Genomic DNA, 14,748 nt, shown 5'->3' on the forward strand with positions numbered 1-14,748 from the left:
CCAACTGAGGATTGATGGAATTCAGTCTATAAGTTAGTAAATGACGCTCGAAGCAACGTGGATGACAATAATAAAACATAAATATGACTAAGTGTAACAAAGAATGGGATCTTCACACGTTTCAGTCAATGTATAAATCATTAAATGAGTATACAGTGCCTCTAAAATAAATATTTTTCTTTGCATATGTTTCATAATAGTTTCTATGTGTAGGTCACCTTGGTTACTAGGAGAGTTTGGCAGCAAGTGATGAGCCCAAGTGCCTTGCGGAACTTATTTGATTTGGTTGGAGGAGCCCTTATAATGAGACCAACATCGTGACTTGGGAGGCCATGGATGGCCGAGTGCGTACCTCAATGAAACTATAACGTAGCTTATGGGCTATGTTTTTTTTTTTGCATTGGACACCACATGATACATGACCTCGTCTCTAGAGTTTACACCTTCTTACTTGAGCTCTTTACTTACCATGCTTATATTTATGCAAGTTCTTTGTTTGTTTGGATTTTCCTTTCCTAGAGTAACTTAGGATAGTTGATATGACTGGATGGAGCCACTGGACCATATGGTCACGAGAATGAACCACCACCGAATCAACATTGAGTGCCTTGAAGCTATAAATATGCCCTTGGTTGTGCGTTTGAAGTCTGTTTGAGTTCATTGAAGTTAGGAAGCAAGAGCGTGTGAACAACAGCCCATCCACCATATAAGAATTTAGTGATCATATCCTAATCCTAGGATATTGCTTAGTGCCTATCTTAGTGAGTGATTGTTGAGAGATCAAGTGAGTTTGGTAGGGGCCCCTTGTATTCTTGGTGTGCCAGGAAACATGGAGGCTTGGTGCATCTTCAGCAATGACGACCCTTCGACCTAGGTGTGGAGTGGCGATGACATGGTCCATGGGAGACGACAAGACCCACCTTGGTGAACAAAAGAGTTGGGCAGCAAGTGGTGAGCCTAAGTGGTGGATTTTGGCACTTCTCACAGTTGAAGGAGCCTTTGTGGAGAGACCAACACCATGACCACAATAAGGCTTGGTGGCATGGAGCGTACTTTGGTGGAACACTAACATGAACTAGGGGTTGCATTTTGGCCACCAACACCATGGGATACATCACTTCGTATTGAGAACTTGCACCTTTCTACTTGCATTGAGGTCTTTACTTATGACAAGTGATTTCTTTATGTGAATATATCATTTCTATAGTCCCTTGGGATGATTTATAGAATTGATCATAGGATACAAAACTCTTTGTGTATTTGGGTGACTGGAGAGACATTAGATAAATTCTAGGTGCAAATCTTGTTGATTAGTTGTTTTAGTTTATCTACTATACAATGAAGTAGAGAACTATGTTATGTTTTGAAAGCATCTAGGCCCCTGTAGCACAACGATATATCTAATATATATATATATATAACTGCTACTTAGCTCCCAACGTGTTAAATATTATTTAACGCACTGGCAGAGCACTGCCCCCTCTGACCAAAGTCCCCAATCGATCAGCCACAATCCCACAACCCTAAAACTGCCCCTAGAACCGTAGAAAGACAGCTGCAACCATTAAGGGCTTGTTTGGTTTGCACCCTGGACTGATTTTGCCTGGGCAAACAGCTGCCTGGATGCTGCCTGGAGTGCATTTGGATGGAGCCCTGGAAACGTGTCTGGGCCAGGCGAGGCACCCTCTGCCAGGCCACAGAAAATGACCGCCTGGCTACAGCACTCTGCTGTCTGGGCTAAATCAATACGGTAATGCACTTTTTGTCTTGTTTTTTATCTGCTGTAGTCGTTTAAATTTTTTTTTGTCTCACCATCAAGATATAAAGGTGTGACCGAAACACCTTCCCATGTTTCCTTATAATATCCGTCCCTTAATTATATGTGTAAATAGTTGTCAAGTAAAATAATAAAATTATTTTTTGTTTTTATATTACTTATTTATAAAAGCAATGATTTATTTTGGCCTTTATTTAATTGTGTCTATTACTCAAATGATATTAAGTAAGGTTATAAACAAAAGAAAACATATTTTCTCTTTTTATGAAACTTCTCAGGCACATGCTTCCAACCAAAAGGACAATCTCTCAACTTGCCTGACGAGGCAGATTTTATTAAAATCTCAGACAACTTCCAGGCAATACTTTTTACCAGGCAAGTTATCCAGTCTTCCTACCAAACAGGCGTTGGAACTTGTGTAAACCAATCCACCATCCTCAACCGTAAAAGCTAGAGTAGGAGTACCATATAACCGTAAGTCCCGTACAGCCAAGTCAAAGTTACTACTGAACATCGTTTATAGAATCACCTTTTTTGTTTTGGATATAAAACTATAAAAAGCAGAATCATCAAGAAGAATAAAAATCATCAGGATTACTCCTAACTCTGCTACGCCTGACACCGCAGCTCCTATTACTACTACCAAGGAGTATTACTCTTTTATTTAATCTAGTATCACGCGTAATCAATTAGAACAAAAATGATTAGAAGAATTACTACTATCGCTACTGCTCCCCTTCCTATTACTTACTACTATCGAGGAGTATTACTCTTTTAATCCTCTTCAATTTACTACTATCAAGGAGTACGTATATATTACTCTTTTAATCTAATATCATGGCATAGAGACGTCAGAAGGAATAATTCAATTATAAAAATTAACAAAGGAGTATCCAAGTAGTAATATTCACATATCCAGGTAGTAGTATTCGCATATCCAAGTAGTATCTAGGGACATTGAAGCCAATGAACTATGCTACGACTACTACCATTGCAGCCCATATCCAAGTAGTAGGAAAGCATATACATGCATCGAGAAGCCTGAGCTTGCATGCATTGAGAGGTGTGAACTTACATGCGCATAAAAGATGCTAACTTGCATGATTTTCTGATAACTCATGAATGGTGAAAAAATGTGAAAAAAAAATCAATCACATATTCCTAAAGATACATAGTATTTTGTGTAATTTACGTATATTTTTTAGGTAACATATGGATCACTAGAAAAATTTGTGAAATAAATAAGAAAATGAACACACACGTACACAACCAGAGTTGGTACTAGTTTCTCTGTACGTACGGACGTATAGCCATAAAGCTTCCTCTCGCGCTGAAATACGGTAGAACAGAGTAAAAAATAGGCGCACAACGGACAAAATGATTCCCAGACTGCCTCGGAGGAGGATGTTACGGTTGCGGATCCATTTTGGTTTTCTTTTATGGTTGCGGGACCTTGCCGCCTTTGCCTAGGACTGTGCGCCACCGGCCACACTGTTCTATATATATATAGAGAGAGAGAGAAAGGTAGAGAGGGAGAGAGAGAGAACTAGGGGACACACGTATTGAAGGACCAAAGCCCACACACGTGAAAAAAAAGGAAGAGGGGCAGTGGGCTCAAATTAACACTCGACTTTTGCATTGGGGTAAGAATTCGAATGCCTAGAAAAGATTTTGAACAGTCGTTGATCCCACCAAGATCAAGAAACAACCCTGATATTGTTCTTATGAAGAGGTGCATAGTGTTGGCCGAATGGCATCAGATCAAGTCGTCCTAGATGCTTATAATCATACGTGTACACGCACACAACACGAAAAAAGTGTATAGTTGGCACGTCACCGCATGGAGAGGCTAGTCTGCCCATGGGATCGAAACTGGGGTATTATATGCACATGGTTTTAGTAAAGGTCTGTATAAGATAATTTAAGACCCCCGACCATCGCACTTAATTACGTGCGCATGCTTCGCACACCCAATATATTATAAGAGAGAAGAATTGGGCATGTGGCCGTAATAAACATATACTAAAATGTAATGAAATATGACAAATTAAATCGATAGACATAGAATAATTTGAATATATAAACAAAACGAATGCAGCAAATGGAATCTAGCTACCTTTGTTTTTTCATCAGATTGCCCCCGCCTGGTTCGGCACCAGTTATCATTGGCCTCATTCTGATATTGAGTTTGAGTATACGCCAGCACAGCACGTGGTGCTGCCTGCCTTGGTGCTGTAGACTATAGTGTGTATGTATATATAATGCTTTGTAAAGTCGATCGAGTGATTGACAGGTTTTGATATACTTTATTAAGTTCCACTGGGTGCTTGCTTCAGTAGACAGCAAAGTTCATGTACGTTTAAAATGCTTGCTTGAATAGAGAGCAAGTGTTTATATGTGTAACATTTAAGCTTAATGTGCTTTATAATATGGACAAATCAACGCCCTGTTCGCTGGGCTTATAAGCCGTACATTTTCAGCCAACGAACAATATTTTTCTCTCACAATAAATCAGTCAACAGTACTTTCAGCCATGGCTTATCAGCCAAGCGAACATGGCATCAAATTATTATGAAAAATTTATAGTAGCAAAGTAGCACTAGTCTCCGTAGATAGACAACACTTTTTCTTATCCGTCTAAATTTATCTGTGAAAGATTCTTTAACTAATATATAGCCTAACCAATTAGAATCCTCAACTGCACGCATGTGCCAAAGGGAATAAATCTAACTACCTGTCCGGACAAGAAAATGTGCCGCCCTAAACACAGAAAACTCCTAAGCAGCAACCACCACAGCGTGCCTACGGCACACTATCGTAGTCAAAAATACATTCTCACAACTATAAGCTGCAACTCCAGTATCCTTTTATGGATGATGTGTCCACTGTGTTGTCCATCTCTTCACTCCCCTCAACTTGTTGGTGGATGGATACCCTGCACAAATTTTAATGTAAACTGGGCTGTTTGATAACCGGTGTTGCAGCACATAGTTGTCAGAAGTACATATACAATTGGTTATTTGCTTTCAAGCATACTAGCAGGAGTCATCAAAATTCTCACTAGGGAGAGACTCCGTCGCCAGATTGGATGCATCCTAGGTTTTCCTTAGGTCCACTACTACAGACTGAGCTATCACAGCACCCTTCATCACCACAGGTTTCTCCATAATCGACGGTGGAACAATCTCACTGCCGGTTAGAGGGACAGTGGGGCTTGGAGAGCAATTAATCTGGCGGTGAAAAGTTCTATCACCACCGAGTGACTGTTGGATCCGGCAGTGATGTTGAGGGTATGTTTCGCTGCCGTATTATACGCAGAGGAGGCTGTGATACCTGTTACGGCCACAGGCCCTAAACGACCCAAGGTAGACCCGCAGTCAACCGTGGTTGCGACTGTTGAATGTTCCAACTACCCTTTAATTTCGTCACCATTACTTCCGCGGAGAGAAGCCTTTACATAAACTTCGCGCGTCATGCTCTCTAAAACCACCCATCTTCTTTCTTCATCCCCTTCTGCCAACTTCGTCCACCATGTCGTACTTCAAGCTTCCCGACAATGACTCACCCGATAAGGCTGAGGTGCAGCAGCCATGGCCCTTGAACGTTGAGGGCTCCACCGACTTAAGCTCTCCCGATCAGAGCCCTCCTTGGTCCTCTGAGGAGGAGAGCTTCGAGGACGCCTACAGTACCTCAAAGGACGACGATTATGATGGTGTCACCGACGCCGAGGAGGAGGAGCAGGAGGACGACGACGTTGATGACAATGAGCCTCCAGCCAAGCAGCGGAGGAAGGATGATCCTCGCTCTGACAGCGAGGATTTTCTTAGATTTAGTTTAGATTTATTAATTTTATTAGTTTAGTTCTCTGACAAGGAATGATCCAGTGGAGTACAATGTACTCCATTGAATCTCTTTTTAATGAATCATGAATGAAAATTACTTTGTTTGTCTAATATATATATATATATATTCTCTAATGTCACGTTCGTAATGTACAAATTAAAAGTGAGAATCACTTGGAACCAAATTGGAAAGAATGGGAACCGATTTGTGTTCCATGTTTACAAGAATATAATCACTACTTTAATTGCGCCTATAAACAACAAAATAAATAGATAAATGGTTATAAATAAACTATCCAATTATCATTAGTTTATAAGTATAATCATTAAAAAATAAAATAAATAGATGATCATAGTGTAATTTGGGAGACCACGTCATGTTTAATTGCGCATTGTAAAAGAGAATGGATGGAGAATGTTTCATTTAGCGTGTTTGCGACTTAGGTGTTCAACCGCTGACAACCACCATATGATACAGTTGGGTTAGTACGGCAAAGGTCCGCTTAATACGAATACTATTAAACTTATCACCAATCGTCTGTCCTCCCTGCCAATAAATCATGACCGTCTGTGTCGCTCATACCTAGAATCACCTGGCCCTTTCCCCAACTACACTCGGCCCCTATCGGTGGCGGTTCCTCCCACAAGAGAACCCCAATGCAAATCGCTTAGTTCTCTCCACCCTGTGGTTCCCATTCATTAAATCCCGGCGCTAGTGGAAGTTTCTTCTCCTCTACGCCGTTTCCCTGCATCCTCAATCATACATTGTCCCCAAGGTAAGCACCTGCAAAGGTTATATGGCCATCCCGGCAAGATTGCCCATTCTTATGTTTGCATTTGATTCCAATTGATTTCGGTACTTAGGGCTACAATTAAATGCTGAGCGCATCAGATGATATCTCCATTTCCTATTATGGTAAACTTAGTTTGGTTCATATTAGGAATTTCTTGATTATAACAGATGTCTTACCATGGAAGAAGTGTTTTCCATGCGAGCAACCTCGCCTTTTGGCTCTTAGGGGTAGTACCAGGAGCACAACAATTGTTGTTTGCTACTTGGAGCCGTTGTATTCAACAAGAAGTGAGGGTTGGTTGTTTAAGCTATTGTTCCTCACTTTCTTGGTCCACAAAGTTTCACTAGAATTGTTGAAGACCCTGTTTGTGGAGATTTTTTTTTGCTTTGCGCCTTTGGACAGCAAGCATCCACACTTTCTAGGTTTAGTATCAACGTGGACAGAGATGTTGTCGTCTTCACTTCGGTTCACTACCTCTGTCATTGGGGGCCACATGTACCCATCGAGAACCTTAGCAATTTCTGACGTATTCCACATTTTAATTTGATATTAATTAAGTTTTTATGTACTACCACTATGAACTGATGCCTCTACATTCGTATGTATGAGTACTGAATCATGTTTGAACTCTTATTTTGCTTGAAATCTTAACCGAATGTGAGCCTCGTGAGATTGTTCTATGTGTTGGTATTCATTGTGGTGCAAGTGTACTCCTCTATGTCAGCACAAACGGCCAAAATGACCCTTCTCAGCCGCATAATACCATGAACCAACGCTGACAGGCAACCTCCATACAGCCGGGATGGGGAGGGTTTTTCATGACCAGTTGGCGGGAATGAAATAGCGCGGACAAAGACCCGTGCCACCTCAGTACGTAGAGTGTTCAATATTGAACCCAGAGTGCTTGATGGCGGGATCTAGCTCCAACTCGTCATTGTGGTCTACAGCATCCGGGACCGGTATGGTGAGAAGGACACCGTCTTCCAACGTCGCAGAATACAATAGGAGGGGACCGCCCATCCTGTACCGTGACAGCCCCTTTGCATACCAGCCAGCAATTGTGTGCCGCTGCGGCCTAATGAAGGCAGCTCGGTGGATTTCTTGGAGTGATGGGAACCCAGGTCATCGCTACCACAGATGCTGCAGAGCAGGGTAACACAATTTATTTCTTGTTTGTTTAGTGTTGGGAATGGAAATGTTGAAAGTGCGCTCTAGTTATGATTATTTGTTTTCTCGTAGACCCAGTTAGATCGTGGGTTCTATGAGCGGTTTGGTCCTGCACATGGAACATTTTTGAACACTTTACTGAAAGAATTACGTGACAAGATATGGGAGCTGAAGGAAAACTCGAATGTTACAACAAAGGAAGAGTTCCAATCTACAGCATTCGACAAGAACATGTGTTAGGATCATCTCCCTTTTAAGTGATTACCCAACTCAATAGTCTTCCACTGACTATTAGGTTGGATAGGCCACATAATTGGTCATCCCGGTACACCACCCATATGATGTACTATATCCGACCTTCATCCAGGATCATGTAAATGAAAGGAATACATCACAAGCCACAGATAGGTCATATTACATCACAAAGTATTTAAGTTTACAACATGGTTCATGAAGGATTTGAAATGTCCATGAACCTTTCCCCAATCCGGCCACGAATGTCCATGAAGGGTTTGAAATGTACCCGGGTAATGACATCTCATCTACCCAGCGTCACCCCACGCCGAATCCATGGGCAAACTGGTCGCAATTAGTTACTTGGCTTGCCACACCCATATATGACAAGTGTTTTGTACAAGTATGTTCATGACTTACTACGACGGATACATGGTCCTTAACCGGTTAGCGAGTTATACCATTCAAGACCTCACCCGTCTTGCCAGGGCCCAACCCCTCGCCGACCATTCATCATTCTTTCATCCTCTTGGTCAAGTTTTAGATCATACCCCATTTATGTTGATTTTGTGGACAAACATGCCCTGCAACGTGTGAGCGATGAGAAACCCATCATCATTTTGACTTCTACCGTCTAAGCAAGCTAAGCATGGATTAATCGAGTAAGAAATGTAAACAATCAACATTTGGGTGGTGCAAGAATATTCGTGGTATGAAAGCTCAAATAGGAACATTGGCATTCTAGTCACATGGTAACATAGCAATGAAATAATTAACCATAGTAATATTATGCATTTGCAAAGAGAGTGATGCATAGGGGCCTACCTTGTGATTGCTCAACCGGGGCCTCATCGATGATGTCAGCAGCTTGGGTCTCCTCAAGTTGAGCTGCCTTAGAGACCTCAGTCACCTAATGAACGTATGATGCTTCATGAGTACAATGCAATAGAAAGATAAATGACAAGATATGCAATGATTTCCATTACTTATGTGTTACACGTATGTGTATCATATGTGTTGGTGTAGTATATATGTGTTGTCGATTTGTTCTGGCGGATGATCCATTAGATCACCGGATGGTCCGTGAGGACGATCCGCTAGAGCATTTGTGAAAAGGCTAAGTGTTAGTCCACACAGACAATCCGGGCTTGGCCCGAAACATTCCATACGAACAGGTCAATCTCGGGTTCTAAAAAATGGAACTTAAATAATTTCTCAGACGGTTCGTGTGTATGGCGAACGATCCGTTGGGACAAGTCTGTAGGCTTCTAAATTTTCTAAATGTGGGGTTGTCCTAGCAGAATGTTACGCTATGCTAGCGGAGAGTCCACTAGGACATGATTGGCAGGGACATAATTACAAGCTCTCTGAGTGATTACGCGGAACACTCCGTGGTTTAGACAGATGATCAGCGTGATCATGGACTTGTGTGTTTTCTTTCGTTGTAAGCTTGTTCTTCGCGGAACGTTCAAACTATCGCTCGGATGATCCACTGGAACAAGGTAGGAACTGGGTGTCTTCGGGTTCTCAAGGTATTTTTAGTTGGATGGTTCGAGGTCCTCGCGGAATGTTCTGCTGCGACGTCAACCATGTTGTTTAAGTGCTTGACTGTGTGTTTGTTCTAGCGGAACGTTCCGGCATGATGGTAGATGATCCGTTGGAACATGTGCAACACAGAAATATACATCTCAAAATGGAGATCTTCTCCTATGGTCTTTTCATGTCAAAGTGATGGCTAGGGTATGTTTCTAAGATACTAGGGAGCATATCTAGCTGGTCAAATTGACCTACATTGCATCCATTCAACATCTAGGTCTTGGGAGGTTATTTCTAGGTGATGAGCAATGTGATTTATGAAAGAGTGGTTTGAGCTCGATCCAAGCTTACCATGGGTTGCTAGAGGTTGTTGTCAAGCTCCTCAATGTAGTGGAGAAGCAGAATCCAACCTTTAGCCCCTTGTTCTCCTTGTTCTTGAAAGCTCCTCCTCCTCCTAGCTCCAAATGGTTAGGGAGAGAAAGCTCCTCCCTCTTCTATCCCAACTCCTTGTGGTTAGCAGCTCCTAGGTAGCTTCCATGACTCCTAGCAGCTGATGGTGGCCTCCAATCCTTCTCCTTCCCTTCTCCTTGCCTTCTCCATGCTTTAGGTGTGTGAGAGAGGAGTGATGAACTAGAGAGAGTGTGAGTGTGAGTGTGAGTGGGGAGTGAGAGAATGAGCATTCTAGCTGCTTGCTTGCCCCTTCCACAAAATGGCAACAAGTGGCCTGACCTGTGCGGCCAGGGGAGCTCCACAAGTGACACCTCAAATCTGTGCATGTCATGTTCGGGCGGACAGTCGGCGTGGGCACCGGATGATCTAGTCAGAGCAGGAATAGCCTAAAAAATTATAAGTCTGTGTAAATGTTCTAGTGGAACATTCCTGTCGGTGCGGCGGATGATCCGCTGGGACAGGCAGTGCCCAGTTTTGTGCAGTTTCTTCACAACTAGTTTTCTAAATTGAATTTCAATTACAGATGATGCTCATGATGATGATGATTATGAACAAGTCATGAGCAGGTCATGACAAACCTCCACTTGGAAGAATCGCGTCCTGAGTTTCTTCAAAATAGGTTTTATGCATCAAGAATTGAAAATTGAAGGAAAATAGCATTTTATTCCATTCTAACCATCCTTATTGACTCAAACCCAACCCAAAACTAAAATTAAACCTTTGGGGGTACCTTTGGTCAAATTGGTGTGGATATTGCTTTCTTATGATGTCTTCCACCTCCCATGTAGCTTCTTCTACTAAATGGTGGCTCCATTGGACTTTCACCATTTTGATAGTCTTTGTTCTTATTTTTCTTTCAGAAAAATCCAAAATGGCAATAGGATCTCCTTGTAGCTCAAATTTTGATCGAATTCAACTTTTTGCAATTTGACCAAACTTGGTAAGGACTTTTAGGCATCACTTAAGTTGGGATACATGAAAAACATTGTGGATGCCCACAAGCGAGTCCGGTAGTGCTAGTGGATAAGCAACTTCACCTCTCTTAGCATAAATTCTAAATGGTCCAACAAATCTTCGTGCCAACTTCCCTTTCTCTTGAAACCTTTGTGTCCCTTTGAAAGGTTTGACTTTTAAATACACATAGTCACCAACTTGGTAATCCATCTTCCTTCTATGATCATCGGCATAGGCTTTATATCTCTCTTGTGTTTCCCTTAAGCTTTGCGTTCGGCTTCTTGTACCAACTTAGAGCCATAGTCACGTCTTTCTTTGACTTCCGACCAATTCAAAGGTGTTCTACAATCTCGGCCATATAATCATAGGGGGACATATATATTAATGCTCACTTGGTGGCTATTGTTGTAAGCAAATTAAGCAAACGGTAGGCATACATCCCAGTTGCTACTATACATAATAGCACATGAACGAAGCATATCTTCTAGAATTTGTTTGACTCTTTCAGTTTGGCCTCCAGTTTGAGGGTGATAAGCTGTGCTAAACAACAATGTAGTTCCCATGGCACTATGCAAAGCTTCCCAAAACTTGGTACGTGCACAGCGGGAGGTCTCGGGTTCGAATCGTGTCGGCCGCGTAGCCATGAAATTCACGCGAAAAATGTCGGAGATGGGTGGGCGCTGGCCAATGGGGGCCTCCATCGATTCCATTTTTTTTTGGGTAAAAATTCCCATTTTTTCGGGTTTTTTTCGGTTTCAACTTTGCCGAGTGTCGGGCACTCGGCAAAGGCTTTGCCGAGTGTCGGGCACTCGGCAAAGGCTTTGCCGAGTGCCCGATAAAAGACACTCGGCAAAGTTGGCTTTGCCAGTCACTATTTTTGGCGAGTGCTGTTCGCCGAGTGTTACACTCGGCGAACCATTTGCCGAGTGTTTTATGTCTTTTGCCGAGTGTTTCGGGCACTCGGCAAACTCAAGGAGTCCGGTAGTGTGTTGCATAGCTAAAGCAAATACTAGAGTAAATAAAGAACCTTCTAGTTGAGCATATGAATGCAAATTTTATAATGTGTGACAAAAAACTAGTGAACCATAAAAACCTCAATTCTTTGCAGCTAAACTAGCCTGAGATGAACTTATCCCAAGATGAACTTACAATTAAAGTGGACTCCTAGAAATGTTGGGGAGTGAGCTGTAGGATCTGGATTCGAGTTTTGGAGTTTAGGAGCAATAATCCATGTGTAGAGCATCAGCCAAGCTATTTGGAGATCATTGAATACAGCCTGGGACCAGTCAACAACTCCGAACAATTGGTGATCCATTGTCCTCTTGATGTCAACTGAACCAATGGTGTTACTGCTGCTGGGAAGTAGAAGCCTGTTGCAAATTATCATGAAGAAGCATCTCTTCATGAGGGGTTCACATTTCCCTTTAAGATCTCTTGTTGCAGGTTTGATATATGTATGTCACAATCTTCAGTGAGACTTTGGTTAAGATCAGACATAAGCTGCTGGCGAAATATGATACCTTCCTTCCATGAGTATTGCTTGAAGTTTTCACCACGTATAGGCAAACCACGAACCATTCTAATTATTTGTGGGGTGATAGGAAGGACCTTGCCTGCACCAATCCTAATTAGCATACGATCAGGGTCAGTGTGGTCTAATAGCCAGGTTAGCAGATTCTTGTTCTCTACAGCATCGATCTTCATTCTCAGCAAATGACCAAACCCATCAGCTTCGATAGCAGCATATTGCTGTGGGTTCAACAAGTTAGTGGTGAAAAGAACATCTCTGGAATTGCACCGAACATTTACAATGGAAGAACGGCTGGTAGCTCTCTTTTTCCTTTGTCTTGCCTGGGATAAATAACAAGAATTTTAGAAATAGTAAGGACAAGAATGGATAAAAAAGAAGAGACACTCGAAATTCTGAGAAGCACTGTAGAAATGATAAACTGATGCATGGGTAGTCGAGAAGAAGACAGATTTCTAAAAAACTAATAATTAGGGAAAGGGATGTAGGAATGATAAACTAATGCAGGGGTAGTGTAGTTGAAAAAAAAATTGCAGGGGTAGTAGAAAGCAAAACAGATATAGAAAAGTAGAGATTTGGCAACAAAACATGATAGTAGATTTGTGGTATATTGAAGGAAAAAACAAACAAGTGATACATACGAAGAGGAGCTTTAGAATGATAACTCTTATGAAAAGAAAGTGCAGAAGTAAATAAATGGTATACACCTCTGTACATGCACCGGTCGACAATCCTGCTCGTGTTTGCCTAGTTTTCCTCGGACCAACATCCTTAGATTTGTCGATGTGTGAGGATGAACGGGTGTTGGGAATGGGCATGAAGTCGTCGTCATCACTGTCGTGACCCGCTGCAGAAGGCAACACATGCTCTGGTCGAATATGATGCTCAAACCTAAAAAAAGGCCACGAACAGATAAACTTTAACAACAGACTAAGAATTAACATTAATCGGTGATTCTCGGAAATAAATAGAATTATAATAAATTGAAACACGTATGAACCTCTCCTGCGAGCTCTCAAAAACCACCCTCTTAAGGTTACATGGGACCCTATCCATAGTACACTGAGCAGCATGAGTCCTAAAAACAAATAGAAAAAAAATGATCCATGAACTTTTGGGAAAAAAATAAAACCAGGGGTATGGTTAAATAGGAGATAGAAGAAGGAGATTTTTGTGTAGCATGTTAGTACATAATATACAAATTGGAAGAGTACACTGATATGCCTCAGACGATTATGATTGGTGGGAAATTTGGTACACAAGATTGTAAGAAAACAATACCTTCTCTGAGAGTGGTCACGGGAAGTAGGTGCTACCGCAGGGTTCTTAGAAGGGGAATACCTTGCATCTGAATACCAAAAGGACCAGACAAGGAAAATAATAAACAACAAAGGTAGATGGTTTTAAAGAATAGAAAAATCTTGTGAGATAACTACAGAGATACATTACACATACACATGGCTGAAAAGTGAAATTAGATTACCACTATTACCACTAGTATTCCTACTGCTACAGAGTCCATAACTACTACTAGTAGTTCAAGCATATTTAGTTGCAGCATTAGATGAAGCGGATAGGCACACAACTCATGTGAAAAATGCTGAAATGAACCATACAGAATGCATACTGAATCACTGAATGTGTGCACGACCTAAACATATTACTTATTTTAACTATGCACTAAATTTGTAAATAATCAGGGCTTAAGTGCCATCTACCTGAACACCCTCTTGGAACTTGAATTGTTCTTTTTTGTAAAAAGCATTAGCACAAATAAGAAAGAAGCATAAATACAAGCCCATCTCTAGTAATATCCATATCTGTATTTTTGTCATCATATTTAAATTAGTTTATCCTATTTTCTTTAGATAAACACCTATCTTTGATCTAGATTCTAAAGAATATTTTGACCTATTGATCAAGATATCTTGAAAATTCTCTCTATAATATCCATAGCCTTGTATTTTTCCTACAAATCATCAGAATTCCAATTTAAGATAGTATGAAAGTGGAATCAGAAATAGTAGGATAGTTGTCTGCCATTTGATTAATGATTTCTGATCATGTACACAGTTTAGTACTTTTTTTATTTTATAAATTGTGCTCCAAACACATAGTTAAATCCAGAATAGCAGCACAGGCATTTAGAACATAGATGGAGGAACGCATAGTTGCATATGGAATAGTCCACACAAACATGTTGCTTAACTAAGTCTAATAGTTGCCCCCCAATGGATGAGGGATGATCAAACATCAACAGTTGAACACACATGATTGAAGCTCTTAATTTATGACAATATGATAATATGCTAATTCGATAAACTGGAAATCAGAGAGATGGACAGCAAATCGACTTTTAAAAATCTGGAGTACCTTTTGATGATGAGATCAAGTGATAAAATTCAAAGATGACACTCCATATAGATCTTGGTGAGATTGTTAAGGTCCTCCTAAACAAACAGACAA

The 14,748-nt window shown here is 41.2% G+C and overlaps 1 pseudogene; it reads right to left on the reverse strand.

Annotated features, from left to right (window-relative positions):
- Window positions 1-11,883: 11,883 nt before the first annotated feature.
- LOC136488452 (uncharacterized) lies at window positions 11,884-13,356 on the reverse strand (annotated as a pseudogene).
- Window positions 13,357-14,748: the final 1,392 nt, after the last annotated feature.

This window comes from Miscanthus floridulus, chromosome 10 (genome assembly GCF_019320115.1).
Source record: "Miscanthus floridulus cultivar M001 chromosome 10, ASM1932011v1, whole genome shotgun sequence".
Classification (NCBI taxonomy): domain Eukaryota; kingdom Viridiplantae; phylum Streptophyta; class Magnoliopsida; order Poales; family Poaceae; genus Miscanthus; species Miscanthus floridulus.